Below are 13,272 nucleotides of genomic sequence, written 5' to 3'. Positions count from 1 at the left end.
CATATTGTGGAGGTAACAGCAGCAATAGGAGACCAAAGAGTGGCAAGGTGACATATTGTGGAGGTAACAGCAGCATCAGGAGACCACAGAGTAACCCAGTGACAGAGTGTGGAGGTGGGTGTCAACAACAGTACCCGCTGACAATGGTGGGTGTAAGAAAGAGCACTTGGCATCAGATGTGTGGCAGCATCAGAATAGTAGCTGAGGTAGGTAGCCAGAAGAAACCGGTCTCTTTTGTCAAAGGGTTGGTGTGCCACCATGGATGATCTAGTCTGATGCATCAGGCATTGGTGGGTGGAAATCCTGGCTGATCCACACCTAATTCATCTTGGCAAAGGTCATTCTCTCCACATTTAGAGTGGACAGGCGCGTTCTCCTTGGGGTAACTATGGCCCCCACCGCACTAAACACCCGCTCTGATGCCACACTACTGGCTGGGCAGGACAGCTTTTCCAGGGCAAACTCGGCCACTTGCGGCCACAAATCCAGTTTGGCGGTCTAGTAGTCCAGCGGATCTTCAATGACGGCTGGCAGGGTGCACACCAAATATGCCACCACCTGCTGGTTCAGGTTCTGCTGTATTTCTAGCTGCTGGTGAGTAGTTTCTTCACTAGGTGGGTGAAGAAAGCTGCTTATCAGCAACTCTAGACTCAGGCTGCTGCTTATGGAACTGGTACTGCTCCTGCCACCCCACCCCTTCACAGCAGCCATGGCAGTGGAAAGTGAGGGCAGAGGGCCCCCCGGTCAGACCTGCGAGAGGATGGAAGATGGCGCAGATAGGCAGCGGCCAACTGACTACATAGGATGTCTCTATATTAGTTTAGTTTGTCCTCCCTCTCAGCGGGTGTACAAAAAAGTCCCTCATTTTGGACCAGTAGCGAGGGTCCAACAAGGTGGAAAGCCAGAAATCATCCCTCTGCCGAATGGTGACAATTTGGCTGTCACTACGCAAGCAAGTGAGCATTCAGCGAGCCATTTGCGCAAGTGACTCGGAGGGTCACTCGGAGATGCTTCCATCTCCACTGCATACTGCCACGGTGTGTCTGGGTCCTCTGCCTCGTCTTCCTCATCGCCATGTAGCTCCTCCGGCTGCTCCTGCACCTCCTCTCCTGTCACCTGTGTAGAAAAACGACCCATTTCACTACACATTGCTTGTTCTCCAATGTCCTCCTCCTCATCCTTCTCTAGTTCAGCGCCCACAGGGCTCATGTGGCCGTGAGATGTAGGCGCCACGTCTCCAGTCCCCTGACCAGCCAGATTTACCATAATCTGTTCTAGAACATAAAGCAGTGGAATAACGTTGTTCATCCCGTAGTCCTGGCGACTGACAAAAAACATGGCCTCCTCAAAGGGCCTGGGCAAATGGCAGGTGTCACGCATGAGCTGCCACTGGCTGACATCGAAGTTACACAGGGGAGTACTCCTGTCTGCTTGGATCATCAAGAAATAGTTAATGGCCTTTCTCTGTTTGTATAATCGGTCCAACATATGGAGGGTGGAATTCCAACCGGTGGAAACGCTGCATATCAGCCTATGTTGGGGGATGCCGTTCTGACGCAGCAGCTCAAGGAGGGTGTGCTTTGCGGTGTACGAGTGGCTGAAGTGCATGCAAAGTTTTCTGCCCATTTTTAGGATGTCTTGCAGATGGGTGGAAGACTTCATTAACCGCTTGACAACCAGATTGAACACATGTGCCATGCAGGGCACATGGCTCAGCCCTCCTTGACGCAGCGCCGACACCATGTTCTTCCCGTTGTTAGTCACCATGGTTCCTATTTTGAGTTGTCGCGGAGAAAGCCAGGATTAGATTTCTTGATGAAAGACATGTAGCAGTTCCTCCCCTGTGTGACTCTATGTGGTATGCTGGAGGGCCACTGTGAATTGTCCCTGCAGTGGAGGCTGAGAACATGGTGGAGGATGAGGAGGCAGAGGCGGACATTGTCGCAGGACCAACGGCGTGACAACGTGGAGGCGGAAGCGCCGCATTTGGCCAAGTTGCTGGTGTGGCTGTGCAGGAACCACATTTACCCAGTGGGCCATAAAGGACATGTATTGTCCCTGACCGTAGTTACAGCATCACATGTCGGCACTGCCGTGCACTTTGGCAGACACCGACAGGGTCAAGGACTGGCCCACCTTCTGGTCTACATGTGTGTACAGGGCTGGTACTCCCTTTTTGGCAAAGAAATTAGGGCATGGGACAAGCCATTAGTTCTCTGAAAGGTGCAGAGTCCACCACTTGGAAATGGAGGGACTGCAGCACCAGCAACTTGGACAGGAGCACATTCAGCTTCTATGCTGTTGGATGAGTGCACGCATACTGTTGTCTCTTGGCAATCGCTTCGGTGATCGATTGCTGACCGAATAATTGACGAGGAGTAGGAGGGCAAGGTGCATGAACATCAGGACCAACAGATGATGGGAAGGACAGAGCGCTCCCTTCAGCTGAGGTGGTGAAGACTGCCTGAAATCGGCTGCGTGCCACTGGGTGATGCAACGGTTGCTGCGGCAGGCTGGACCACCACATCGGAGTCACAGTTCTCCCAGGCCACTTTATGTCACGGCTGAGGATGGGGGAAATCCTCAGCCGTGCGGTGGCGGAAGATGTCCAGTCGCTACTCGCCAGGAACACAGAATCAGGGTGCAGGTCACCTCCTGTTGCATCCCTAATGCTGACCCTGTCTCCTACCTGCATGGGCCGACCTTGATGGTAGGAGGACCCATGCGCAGGAACCTCGGATCCCTGACTTACCCTCCGACCGGTCCCTGGGCTAAGGAGCAGGGTAAGACAACCCACTCCTCCTAGACACGGAGGAGCAGGAGTCTCACTGGCCAAGCAGCATGAAGAAGGGGGTACATAAACAGGACTATGGATAAGACAGGTGAACCAAACAGTTCCACACAAACCTGTCTCAGCCTTGCTGACTGGAACCCGTGCTAAGGAAAGGCTGTCCACACAGACAAAGGTAAACAGCACACATATGAAGAAACACAGGGACCAGGACATCCATAGCTGCACAAAAACCAAAGACACAAGACCTCAACAACACATCACGGTATTAGAACTTATCACAGGAAGGGTGGCCCTTACAAGAAGATGGTAAATCACAGGAGGCTGCTACAGCAAAGCATGACTGAAGCAACCTACTGAGCCATGCCAAAGTGAGAGGCTTTATAGGCCTAAGAGGCCACACCCAACGGTCAGACACACCCAGTGACATCACACACACTGGGAAGAGAGTTAACCCTTCCAGCACCACAGGAAAGGGAAAACACCAACTAAAAGGAACAGTGTCCAACACAACAAACACACTGTGGTTGTTGCCGCAGGCAACGACATGGGTGGCAACCGTGTCCTGGGAGTCAGCCCAAAGGCCGGGACACTGCCACCACATGTACACAACGACAAACGTTGCCACGGGCAACCACAGTGCAGGAAAGGTGTCCGTGCACACCACACACTACACAGAGTGCACACAAACGACAGTGCATACATACACACACACAAACTCCAAAGGGACCGCACACATACCTGTTGTCCGCGCCAACCGCACTTGAGGAAAACAACATCAAGCCTCAAGCTGCGGTTGAAACAACAACCCAAACCGCGGGCAACTGTATGCGGCTCCCAAGCAGTCACGGCCAAAACCGTGGCCGTGACACTTTATGATGATGCTCCAGATGTTGATGCAGGGCCGTGGTGCCAACATTGGCACCCTGGCCACGCTTCACCTTTTGCCCACAGATTCTACATATGGCTATGTTCACCTCCTCCGGCGGCATAACAAAAAACTGCCACACCTTCGATTAGGTGATGTTACCCCCAACACTATGCTGCTGCTGCCTCCGTAAACCCATGCACCGCTACTTCCCGGACAGGTAGGCTCCTGCTGCCACCCTCTTCTCCCGATGATGATGAAGCCCCTTCGTCACCCGGTTCCCAAGTGCGATCAGCTACATCATCATCAAGTACTGTCTGCATGTCACTGATGTCCTCCTCAACCATCTCTGGGTCAGGAGCCTGACCACTCGCAACACCAGCTCCCATGCCACTCTCCTCATCAGTGAGAGGCCTGGGAGCTCAGGCCTCTCACTGCGATCCCTGTTGCCACGCCCCATTACTCTGCTGCGACCTCTGCCTGAGCCAGAAACATTTAGGTCTTTTCCACTCCCCTGTGCAGGGCCTGGCACTTCTCTGTCTGACATACTGTTAGATCAAATAAATTAATAAATTAAAAGTTAATTAAAACACCCCAAAAAACTCTGTAATTTTCTCACTTCAGCACAAAATGGCTAATACTTTTTTGTGCCACTAATACACACCAAAAAGGGCTTCAGAACATATAACTGCACAGCTGAACGGCAAATAGGCCCTTATTTTTTTCCACTAATACATGCACAAAAGGCTTTAAAACAGATAACTGCACCGCTGACCGGCAAATATATTTTTTCTTTTTCCATTAATACACGCCACAAAAGGCTTTAGAACATGTAACTGCACCGCTGAACGGCAAATATATTTTTTCTTATTCAATTAATACACGACAAAAAAAGGCTTTAGAACATATGACTGCACCGCTGAATGGCAAATATATTTTACTTTTGCCACTAATACACGACAAAAAGGGCTGTAATTTTAGCACTTCACCATACAACGGCCATTTTTTCCCCACTAATACAAGCCAAAAAATGCTTTAGAACATATAACTGCACCGCACAAGGGCAAATAAGATATATACAGTCCTGATCAAAAGTTTAAGACCACTTGAAAAATGGCAAAAAATCATATTTAGCATGGCTGGATCTTAACAAGATTCCAAGTAGAGCTTCAACATGCAACAAGAAGAAATGGGAGTGAGCCCAAAAAATTTTTGAGCATTTAATTTAATGAAAACAACGAATAAACTGAAACAGCCTGTTTTTCAGCTGATCAAAAGTTTAGGACCACATGCCTTTTAAAAGGCCAAATCTGTGCAAAGATGCAGATTCATTGTCATTTTCTGTCAGGTAGTCACACGTTGTGATGGCAAAGGCAAAAAAACTCTCCCTTTTTGAATGTGGTCGGGTTGTTGAACTGCATGAGCAGGGTCTCCCACAGCGCACCATCGCTGCTGAGGTGGGACGCAGTAAGACAGTCATTTGGAATTTCTTAAATGATCCTGAGGGTTATGGAACAAAAAAGTCAAGTGGAAGACCCCAAAAAATTTCATCAGCACTGAGCCAGAGGCCAATTGGCTGTCCGTCAAGACACTGGAAGATCCTCGACCCAAATTAAGGCCCTTACTGGTGCTGACTGCAGCCCCATAACCATCAGACGGCATCTGAGACTGAAGGGCTTCAAAAACAAAAAACTTCTTCAAAGACCTCGTCTCCTTGAATGCCACAGAACTTCTCATTTGGACTTTGCAAGAGAGCACCAAACATCGGACATTCAAAGGTGGAAGAAAGTTTTATTCTCCGCTGAATTTTTTTTTTACCTTGATGGTCCTGATGGTTTCCAACGTTACTAGCATGAAAAGCAGATCCCACCTGAGATGTTTTCTACGCGCCACAGTGGAGTGGGCACCATAATGGTCTGGGGTGCTCTTTCCTTCAGTGGAACAATGGAGCTTCAGGAAGTGCAGCGGCGTCAAACGGCTGCTGGCTATGTCCAGATGTTGCAGAGAGCATTCCTCATGACTGAGGGCCCTCGTTTGTGTGGTAACGACTGGGTTTTTCAACAGGACAACGCTACAGTACACAATGCCTGCAGGACAAGGGACTTCTTCCAGGAGAATAACATCACTCTTTTGGCCCATCCTGCATGTTCCCCTGATCTAAATGCAATTGAGAACCTCTGGGGATGGATGGCAAGGGAAGTTTACAAAAATGGACAACAGTTCCAGAGAGTAGTTGGCCTTCGTGCGGCCGTCTTCACCACATGGAAATGCTTGCATCAAGCATGCCAAAACGAATTTTTGAAGTGATAAACAATAACAGCGGAGCTACTCATTACTGAGTTCATGTTTAGAAGTTGGATTTTTTTTTTGGAGGTGTGGTCCTAAACTTTTGATCAGCTGAAAAACAGCCTGTTTCAGTTTATTCATTGTTTTCATTAAATTGAATGCTCAAAAAATGTTTTGTCTCACTCCCATTTCTTCTTGTTACATGTTGAAGCTCTACTTGGAACCTTGTTAAGATCCAGCCATGCTAAATATGATTTTTTGCCATTTTTCAAGTGGTCTTAAACTTTTGATCAGGACTGTACATATTTCCTTGTAATAAACCCTGTTAATGCCTGTTTCAAACAGCACTTTTACCCTAATAAGAACGGTTTGCTGGAATTACAGAGCTGTATAATGGCAATTTGGGTCCCCAGTCAGTGCAGCAAGGTGTAATAGGATTGTTCCGGTTACCCAGGCTGTAACCTCCCCTACTGAACCCTGTTCAACATAAATGCTGTGGAATAATTCCTCCCTATCCTTTCCCTACACCTTGAATAATCTTTCCCTGCACTTGTAAATCGCTTTTTTAGCACAATTAAGTTTTTTCTAACACTGTCCCTAGCGCCTGCTGACTTCTCTCCCTGCACTAAGTACACTGGAAAATGGCAGAATCTAAAATGGCTGACGCTATTTATAGGGCTGTTACATCACAGGGCTGGCTGCCTATTGGCTGCATGCATGGCATTATTGGTGATCCCGCCTTCCCAGAGTTCCTTTCTTCATGTCCTCACATGTGCAGCAGCCATATTAGGAAAAAATGCGATTCGTTACCACGAAGCGCTAGGAAATTCGGCTTCGGTGCGAAACAAATTTTTCCTGAAATTCGGATCGAATTCCACTTCGGCAGCTTCGATTCGCTCATCTCTAGTTGCTGTCATACAGCCCTCAGCCACCAACATTTTCCCAATGATTTGAAACACACATTGCACAGTTGTCACTTTTCACTTGTTCTGATATCACTATATCAAACTATTCATGGTGCACTTACATGGAGAGGCTAAACAAAAAATATAACCTGATCAAAAGCAATCATGTAAATTACATCAGGGGAATAACATGGCAGCTTAATCCAGTTTTTATTTAAATGTACTTTTAAAGACAGTGTCAAGTCTTATTCAGCAGTAAACTTGGAAGATGCTGACAGATGATGGTACCGATGGTTCAAATAATCAGAAGCAGAAAATGTGGTGATGCTGACAATGATGACTGAGAGTGTCAAAGTTAATTTCAACTGATCTACTGAGTCTGGATCATTACTCTTAAACCATATATGGTTGATATTTGTCACTGACATCTCAGTGTCCTAAAATGAACATTGTAAACCTGCAGACTGGCAATATAATCTCCAAAAACATGTTTTTTTCACTGCAGGTGACACAATGTGCCTGCAAAAGAGAAACACAAGCTATTTGACCAGATTCCGAATAAGTCCAGTCATATCAAATGTGCTGCCTCCATTAATATCTAAGGCATAAAATGTAACACAGAGACCAGTAAATAGACCTTCAACATTTTAGTTGTGTATTTTGTACAGTATACAATGTGGAAAAGCTTCATACAATTCATAGGAGGAATCATACATCAACTTTACCAAATATCTCCTAAACTATTATAGATTTGCGTGCTCGGCACAATCACCTAGAGGTCACCTTGGGCTGTCTGTCAAAATACTGTCTCTGACTTTTTTGGCATTGCCAATTTTCCAGCTCTATCCATTTGAATTTACTTCAGAGGGGAGACACCTAGTCCCAGGTATTGGCTGCTAAATTTGTACCCATACAGTGATACTTCTGATACCTGTGGAAGAAGTAGCAGGGAAAATTGACACCAGAAGCTTATCTACAAAGTCCCTTTTATTTGCTATATAAGCTTTGTAGAACAGGATTCGAGTATTCTTATCACAGGCAGGATAACAATAAAAGATAACACCACTGTAGACAAAACACAGGATCAGGCATTGGTGATACGTTAAATCACAGCGTATCTACTTCCCCTCAATGTGCAATGACTTCTTCAAAGGTCAAAGAGCACATCTCAAAAACTCTCCCGTAGAAGTCAATGAGGTCTCCAGTCTTTTGAACCATTTGACTGCTGTAAAGCATATTTCTAAATACAAAAGCTAAAAAAAAAAATCAAGACAGATTAGGGGAACTTTCATTAAGGCTTTTATGGCACTGTTGTGGTGTGAAAAAAAGTCACAAATTGTGGAGCATTTCATATTTTCACCATAATTTGTGACTTCTTAACTTCTCACCACTTTTCTGAAGTGGTCAAGAAGGGGACGGGCCTTCTGGATTTCCTATAACTTGGCCAGAAACTGGCAATCTATGCCAGTCTATGGCTGGCGTAGACTTGGATTTCTGGAGCATGGAGTGCCAAAGATGCGACTAATTTATTAAGAGGCTTTTGCCTCCAGCGCACAGGGGATCAAGACTGGAGTATGTCACTATCTGGTTTTTTACTTGTCAGCAGAATTATATGTGACACATTTCCTTTAGTAAGTCCTCAAAATAACTTTTTGTAATGACCAGATCCCAAAAATAGTACAGGGTGATCCACGAAAAAGTAGCTCGCCTCCAGCGATAGTATGACAAGATGGACAAACAAGTGGATTGCTAATATACCTGTAAATGAGGGAGGCTCCTCAGATGTCAACCATTCCTTCTGTGTTCATCGACTGGTTGTGTTTTATCATGGGTGTGAAAGTAATAATCTCAGTGTTCGAGGTCTTGTCAGTGCTCCATTTATATATGACAGGCAATGCCTCTTTCTTAGGGGTTTAGTGTAAAAGAGCTAAAAAGAAAGACCTCATTTTTGCTCATAAGCTTCCCCAACATTTCTTGTACCATCAGATAAGATGTTACTGTTTCTGCAATTTGCCAACTTTTTAATCTAGTTAAGTAACAGCTGAACGTTTCCAATATTGCATCTTTAATTTCTTCTTAATGAACTCTGATAAATAATTTTGTTAGACCAAAATGTCAGTACATGAAAATGTTTAATTAAATGTGTTCCTAACAACATCTAGTGCAGAAAATGTCATTGTGGCCAATTTGTGAACTACTTCTAACCCCCAGGCAATGAAAGGCGAGGTTATTTTTAAGCATGTGTTTTAAAGATGCAAACTAAACGTTTGGCAAATGACAATTCTAATAAAACTATTAAACATAAAATGACATTAAAATAGCATTCCTCTGCCACTAGACCTAGACTAGATGTATAGTCATCAAGACTTGTGATTTGCTGTTGAATGGATATTAGAAGTGATGGTGGTTACTGATTCTTCTAACACTTGATGTTCTTGCCAACTTTTCTAAGTACAGACTACCATTTTAATTTTAAAGAGAATAACTCCCATGGACAGTGCTAAATAGCCTCCTATTAAGCAGGACAAACCTGAAAAGGAGCTACATTACATAAAATTTTAATAAACATAAAACCGGGCATAATTATAGAACATTCAGACATTGCCACATGTATAGGCTATAAAAATGTCCGGCTCAAGAGTCAAACAATGATAACCAAACACCTTAGTGTATCACTACTAGCACTAATAACAATAATCCATCAGTTTATAAGGCTACTTTCACACTAGCGTTTTTGCTGGATCCGGCAGGGTTCAGAAAAAACGCTTCATTACTGATAATACAACCATCTGCATCCGTTATGAATGGATCCAGTTGTATTATCTTTAACATTGCCAAGACGGATCCATCATGAACTCCATTGAAAGTCAAAGGTGGACCTATCCGTTTTCTATTGTGGCAGAGAAAACGGATCCATCCCCATTGACTTGCATTGGGGGTCCCGCCGGTTCCTTCTTGCTCCACATCCCAGGACTGAAAGTAAACTACAACATGTTGCGGTTTGCTCTCCGGTATGGGAACACAACCAAACGGAATGGAATGCATTTTGAAGCATTCCGTTCTCTTTAGTTATGTTTTGTCCCCTTTGACAATGAATGGGGACAAAACTGAAGCGTTTTTTTTCCGGTATTGAGACCCTATGACGGATCTCAATACCGGAAAACTAAAATGCTAGTGTGAAAGTAGCCTTAATGCGTTATAACATTCTGATCAGCTCTCATAATGTTTTGTATACAAGGGCTAAGTGACACAACTCACTACCCATGGTTATTACCTTCTGTAGACTTCTCCAGATGTCCCAAGAAGGTATCCAATGGTGTGCTGGGATACACAGGCCATATCAGGTTTAGCCAACCACCATGTGTAATGCACATCAAGAAGCACCACACTAATCAGTATGTCCAGTCAAAACCAATACAAATGTTGGATGGCAGGAGAATCCACTCCCACAAAGATCACCCCGTGGTAGTAATAAAGGGGGTGGGGAGTGAGCAATAAGGAGAAACTTATGCCAACGTGTATCAATTCCTTTCCCTCTGGGACAGTGAGTGCCTCCTTGTCTACCCAGGGTCAGCCCCTTCCACTTTTTTAGGCATCAAAAACAACAACTGCAATATCAACTGTGCAACAACACTATACTTCAGTTACAATATTGAGTATGATGATTAAATGCAGACTGCTATTTAACTATATTCTTTCAGATCATGACCTCTCACTTAGATGGGGTTTTTCCTGTGTTCCCACTGTACCATTAGAGCCATTTAAATGGACAAAATAATTAAATCTATTTATAAGCAAATTCAAATGGCCAAATCACTTCATAAAAAAGAGGAAAGAGTGGATGAAATTACTGATATGTATGATTTACAGGGGGTAAAACTATGACACTCTTGGCACAAGAGGATCTGTCATTGGATAAGGATCATTTACTGACCATGGCCACAGAAGTAAAAAGCCACCCTCAGTTACATAGTATATAAGGCCGAAAAAAGACATTTCTCCATCCAGTTCGGCCTGTTATCCTGCAAGTTGATCCAGAGGAATCAGTGACGTCGCGACTAGTTGATCCAGAGGAATCAGTGCAGGCCCAGTGACGTCGCGACTAGTATCAACTGGCCTGAGCGGGGCTAAGCTCTGTTCACTTGAATGGAGCTTAGCTGCGCCCAGGCCAGTTAATACTAGTCGTGACATCACTGGGCCTGCCGGTAAACAGTGAGAACCGCTGCCTTCTCAAACAGCTGATCGGCGGGGGTCCCGGGTGTCGGACCCCCGCGGATCAGATGCTGATGATCTATCCAGAAGATAGATCATCAGTTTAAACAAACTGCAGAACCCCTTTAATTCTCTTAGGAGACGGAGGTGTATGCCATCTGGTCCTGGTGATTTGTCTATTTTAATCTTTTTAAGACGCTGCTGTACTTCTTCCTGGGTCAGACAGGGCACTTTTAATGGGGAATTTACTTTTACATTCTGCATTTCATCTGACAGTTTATTTTCTCATCGCTCTCTGCAACTCCCCCCTCATCACTCTGAAAGGGCCGACACCTTCAGATTTATACTTTTCACCATTTATACAACTGAAGAACATTTTAGGGTTAGTTTTGCTCTCTTTGGCAATTAATCTCTCGGTCTCTTTGTTTTTCACATATTCTATTTTTTTCTTTATAGTTTTTCAGTGCTTCCTCACTACCCTCCTGTTTTAGTGATTTACATGCTTTCTGTTTGTCATTTATTGCTTTCTTTACAGTTCTATTTATCCATATTGGTTTCTTCTTGTTCCTTTACCTTTTATTCCCATAAGGTATGTACCTCTCACAATTAGATTTTAGGATGCTTTTAAAAATATCCCATTTTGTGGCTGTATTTTTATTCTTGAGGACTTTTGTCCCAGTTAGTTAGGCCTATGGCCTCTCTTAGTTGGCTAAATTTAGCTTTTGTGAAGATTGGTATTTTTGTTCCTTTCTGAAAAAACACTCTTTTGAATGATAATCGGAAGGTTATTACTTTATGGTCACCATTTCCCAGGTGTCCCCCAACCTGCACATCTGTTGTTCTGTCAGGTCTATTGGTTAATACGAAGTCCAGTATGGCCGACCCTCTAGTCGGGTCCTGAACCAGTTGGGAAAGGTAATGTCTTTGGTTATTGCCAAGAACCTGTTTTTTTGATGAGATGTACAGGTTTCAATTTCCCAGTCAATATCTGGTGTGTGGTTTCGCTCTGGTAGATAGGTTACGCGGGCGCAGTACAGAGGCAAAATACAAGTTCTTAACTCAAAACGTCAGTGTTTATTCACACTTGAGGCAATTGCACAAAACAGCACATAACTTTGCAGTCTTGGTGTTAATTCACATACAATGGAAAGTTCATATAACACAAATCACCTTGCTGGCAGTTCTACCTGCAGTAGTCCACAGCAGGCTTTAGGGTGCCTGTTTCCCCAGCATGCGGCAATCAGCCCTCCAGCACGGCACAAAGCCTCAGATCCCAAAAAACAGAGACCTCTCTGCTGAGCCCAGCTGCCTTTTTAAGGACAGCCAGGTGCTGCCAAAACCCGGACCGGCACTTAAACTCTGGTCTGGTATTTGACCTCACCTGGCTGGAAACCAGCCCATCCGCACATGCTGGGAGGAAAATACCTGCCTTGCCAGACACAACCTCTTAACTGTGTCACACTGGGTAGTTAAAGTCCCCCATAATAACGACCTCATTATGATTTGCCGCCTTGTCTATCGCGTTTAGTAGTACATTATCTGTGGACTCTGGTATATTAGGTGGTTTATAATAAACTCCTATTAGAAAATTATTATTGTTTTGGCTTTCATGTATTCTTACCCACAGTGACTCCACATGTTCATGTCCCCCACTTATATCTTACCGGACTGTGGGCTTTAGACTGGACTTTACATAAATGCAGACCCCCCCCCCCCCTCCAGTTTTGGCGATCCTTTTTTAAACAGACTGTAACCCTGTACATTAACTACCCAGTCAAAGCTATCATCCAGCCATGTCTCAGTTATTCCCACTATGTCATAGTCCTCCTCACACATCACTAATTTCAGTTCCCCAATTTTATTAGTTAGGCTTCTGGCATTAGTATACATACATTTAAGAGGTTTATGTATATGTTTTACCCCACACCTTTCCTTCTGAACTGTTCTAGTCTCTCCTTCCATTCCTCCCCCAGTCCCACTACCTTGCCCCTGGTCTCTATCTTCCCATAATATAATTACCCTCCCCCCCCCAGTCCCTAGTTTAAACACTCCTCCAATCTTCTAGCCATCTTCTCCCCCAACACAGCTGCCCCATCCCCATTGAGGTGCAGCCCATCCATACGATAGAGCAGGGATCAGCAACCTTCGGCACCCCAGCTGTGGTGAAACTACGACTCCCAGCATGCACACTTGCTTGGCTGTTCTCAGAA

Source organism: Bufo bufo, chromosome 2 (assembly GCF_905171765.1).
Source record: "Bufo bufo chromosome 2, aBufBuf1.1, whole genome shotgun sequence".
In the NCBI taxonomy this organism is placed as follows: domain Eukaryota; kingdom Metazoa; phylum Chordata; class Amphibia; order Anura; family Bufonidae; genus Bufo; species Bufo bufo.
This window is presented reverse-complemented; position numbering follows the sequence as displayed.